This window comes from Macrobrachium rosenbergii, chromosome 9, assembly GCF_040412425.1.
Source record: "Macrobrachium rosenbergii isolate ZJJX-2024 chromosome 9, ASM4041242v1, whole genome shotgun sequence".
NCBI lineage: Eukaryota > Metazoa > Arthropoda > Malacostraca > Decapoda > Palaemonidae > Macrobrachium > Macrobrachium rosenbergii.
In genome coordinates this window covers 9,256,379-9,260,656 of record NC_089749.1, presented here as the reverse complement: position 1 = coordinate 9,260,656, position 4,278 = coordinate 9,256,379, and the positions used below count along the sequence as shown (strand labels likewise).

Genomic DNA, 4,278 nt, shown 5'->3' with positions numbered 1-4,278 from the left:
CTTGTGGTTTCATTTCCGTCAAATCAAAATGTTTAAATTAATGGAAAGTAGGGTAGTTGCATTTCATTGGCAGTGAATTTGTACAATTATAAATGATTGTGTATTATCCTGTCAATGAACTGGTTTACACTCTGACCCACAGGGATCCAGTGAATAACTAAAGTAACCCTGACCTTGTATGCAAAGATTGCAGGACAGCATATATATCAGTGACGTATTTTCAGCCAACAACCCGTGTTGAATACCGGAAAGAAATCTGACATTTTCAGTACATTCAGTTATTAAGAGAGATGAAGTATATAAAGTACGATGTAACTAATTCATTTTGAACAAACCCTTTTGGCTAGCTGTGAGTTAAGCATTTTAATTCAGTGGTCTGGTTAAACTTTGATTAATGACAGCAGAATGAAAAGTAAACAGGTAAAAAATACGCTGGTTTTATATTCTTGGGCGCAATCGAGTTTTCTGTACAGCCGTTACAGCGTATAATCAAGGCCACCAAAAACAGATTTATCTTTCAGTGGTCTCTATAATGCTGTATGAGCCGTGGCCCATGAAACTTTAACCACGGCCCAGTGGTGGCCTATCCTATATCGTTGCCAGAAGCACGATTATGACTAACTTTAACCTTGAATAAAATAAAATCTACTGAGGCTAGAGGGCTGAAATTTGGTATGTTTGCTGATTGGAGGGTGGATGATCAACATACAATTCGCAGCCCTCTAGCCTCAGTAGTGTTTAAGTTCTGAGGGCGGACAGAAAAAAAGTGCGGGCGACAGACAAAGTCTGGCACAATAGTTTTCTTTTACAGAAAACTAAAACCGTTTAACCACTGAAAGTGGTATTAAGAAAAAGAATATCTGATTAATTGTCAATTGAGATGATTTGCAATCTTGATAAGTGGCATGAGAAAAACTGCTAAAATAATCTCAAGACAGCATGTACTTTGTAACATAAACCTAAGTACTACATTTTCAGTGCAACCCAGTTACTGCACTACTAATGGGAGCCTCTGATGAAATTATATGGCAAATCTACAATCTTATTTATTCCTTGAATCAACTCTGCCAAGGTCTTCTGCAATAACTAGATATTAAGACAATTCTTCTATCAAGGAAATTCACAGAAAACTAAGGAAGTCTGCCAGTAATGCTTCCAGAAATACCTCAAAAGCTTGCCACAGCTTAGTTTCATGAAAATGTATAGAGCATAATGGGTTCCCTAAATCAACAATGGCTGATACCTGTCTATGTAGTTACTAAAAGAAATCAAGGTGCCCGCGAAGCAAGTAAGCTACCTTTGTACAGAGAAGATTAAGCAAATGATTTAAAAGCCACTGAAAACCACTTTAAAATTGGTCATACTCAACTTCCTAGCACCGGTGATATTATCTACATAGAAAACGGTAATAGAAAACGTGCCCATGCGCACGCCAGTGCTATACGGTTTAAGACTATCTGGAGTCGAGTTAAGGGAGTTACGTTGAAAGCATGCTAGAATAAGCGAGACGGTGACTGCATAAAAATCTGCGGAGCTCAGCCGCCATGTTTCACTTACTATAATTTAACTTGGAAAAATTTGTGTTTAGTGGGTTGGTTTTGTGTCGCTTAGTCTGCCTTTGGGCGTGAACCGAAGGTGAATATAGCGTAAAATCCTACAGGATATGGATTTTTTCCTACAGGTTATGTAAGCTTATGTAAAGTTAGAAATCAGATGAATTTTCATTGAAAGTCGACGAGACTGTTAAGAATTGAATATATGACAATAGGCTTTCCTATGGAAATTTACTTAGGGAATAAAAGCATAATAATCTTCTACAATGAGGGAAATCTCTTGCCTAAGTGGTATTTAATTTTGGGAATCTAATAATTCGCAATTATACTCTTCCATTTAACTCTATCTGTACATCATCAGCAGAAACAAATATTTAAGAAGCGATAAAAAATCTTAATATAAATCTTTAATGTTTTCCAAATAAGAGATCGTGCCTATATCAATCTATAACTGAAGAAACTCAACCTCTTACGTTTTTACTTGAGTAATTATACGATTGAAAGTGTATTTTTACATTTTTGAAAGCTTTCGTAGCACATTATCTGTTATTTGTACGTGACCACTGCGTCATCGTCTGTAGGCATGACTTAAGGCTCTTTGCAGTGTCCCTTCCATACGGACCTAGCTGCAACCCCTTTCGTTCCTTTTACTGCACCTCCGTTCATATTCTTTCTTCCATCTTACTTTCCTCAAGCCTCTTCTAACAATGTTTAATAGCGCAACTGCGAGGTTTTCCTCCTGTTACACCTTTCAAACCTCTTACTCTCAATTTTCCTTTAAGCGCTGAATGATCTCATAAGTCCCAGCGGTTGGCCTGAATTGTATATTCTGTCTATTTTTTCTGTTCGCTAGTATCGACGCATTTCAGTGGCCTATTACCTAATATCAATTGTCTTTAGTGAACTGTGTCACTGGTCAAGTAAAGATGTCTGCTGTTATCTTGCATCTGGCATGTTGCCATTATCAAGATGATTTTCATACACGAAAGAAACATTACATATTTTCTCTAGACAAATATACACGCTGCCATTATAAACACGATTTACATACACGAAAAAACATTGTATTTTTTCCTCTAGACAAATATACACGCTGCCATTATAAACACGATTTACCTACACGAAAAAAAATGTACAGCAAACTAACAGAAAAAAAAATATGAAACTTTTTGAAACACTTACCTGACAGAATTTCAGTGAAGGGTGCTTTCTACAAAACTGGGTCTTACACGTTGCCATTGTAGAGGACAACTTAGATACGCAAACAGAACATGTACAGGAAACTAACAGAAAAAAGAAAAAGCTGTCAATGACACTTACCTGTCAGAATTTCAGTGAAGGGTGCTTTCTAGAAATTGGGTCTCTGGGCGTCGCAATTAGCAAAGCATCGCCAAACAGGCCACGGAACTTTGGTCGGTGAGATCTAGATACGTGGCGTGATTCCTATCCACGTTTGATTTCCCGTCCGGTATGGTACCTGAAAGAGTTCTAGACTTAGTAAATCCTTGACGCACTCAGTCTGATCATCTACTGTCACTTAGTTAACTTTTAACATTAAAACAATGTAGAGTTACAATGTAGAGTTAAAGACAGAATTTGAGGTAGTCAGCCTTAGTTACTTTTTAGCTTTCGGTAAAAGAAAACTATTGTGCTGACTTTGTCCATCCACACATTTTTCTGTCCGCCCTCAAATCTTAAAAACTACTGAGGTTAGAGGGCTGAAAATTGGTATGTTAATCATCCACCCTCCAATCATCAAACATACCAAACTGCAGCCCTCTAGCTTCGTTAGTTTTTATTTTATTTAAGGTTAAAGTAAGCTATAATGGTGCTTCTGGCAACGATATAGGACAGGCCACCACCGGGACGTGGTTAAAGTTTCAAGGGGCCGCGGCTCATACAGCATTATACCGAGACCACCGAAAGATAGATCTATTTTCGGTGTCCTTGATTATACGCCGTAGCGGCTGTACTAAATACTCGTTTGCGCCGAAGAAGTTCCGCGCATTTTTTACTTGTTTTGTCATGGAATTTAAGTGATGACTTTGTTACTCAATCATCAAATTTTATCATCTTAATTTTAATGATCTTTTTATCGCACTCAATACCAGTGTTATGAGACGAAGGACTATTAATGAGTTCTTAGTTCTTAAATTCCAATTGAAAAATGCTGTTTCTTATAAATATAGTTACATAATAACACCAAAGGAAGGTTTACAATTAAACTGCATTTCACTGGCACAATAACTACTGGTATCAATACAACTAATATGATAATACTACTAGCATTTCACTGGCACAATAACTGCTGCTATAAACACCACTAATATAATTATACTACTAGCATTTCACTGGCACAATAACTACTGCTATCAACACTACTAATATAATAATACTACTAGCATTTCACTGGCACAATAGCTACAGCTATCAACACTACTAATATAATGATACTACTAGCATTTCACTGGCACAATAGCTACCGCTAATAATATAATGATACTACAAGCATTTTCACTCAATAACTGCTATCAACACTACTAATATGATAATACTACCAGCATTTCACTGGCACAATAGCTACTGCTATTAATACTACTAATATAATGATACTACAAGCATTTCACTGGCACAATAGCTACTGCTATCAATACTACTAATATAATGATACTACTAGCATTTCACTGGCACAATAACTACTGCTATCAACACCACTCATGTAATG

At 36.7% G+C, this 4,278-nt stretch overlaps 1 protein-coding gene across 1 annotated transcript in view; it reads right to left on the bottom strand.

Annotated features, from left to right (window-relative positions):
- Positions 1-4,278, bottom strand: part of LOC136841426 (pyridoxal phosphate homeostasis protein) — a 251,700-nt gene that overhangs the window by 44,754 nt on the left and 202,668 nt on the right. Inside the window, exon 2 of the mRNA XM_067108355.1 lies at positions 2,874-3,030. The gene's annotated coding sequence lies outside the window, so the exon portion shown is untranslated. The remainder of the gene's footprint in view (positions 1-2,873; positions 3,031-4,278) is intronic.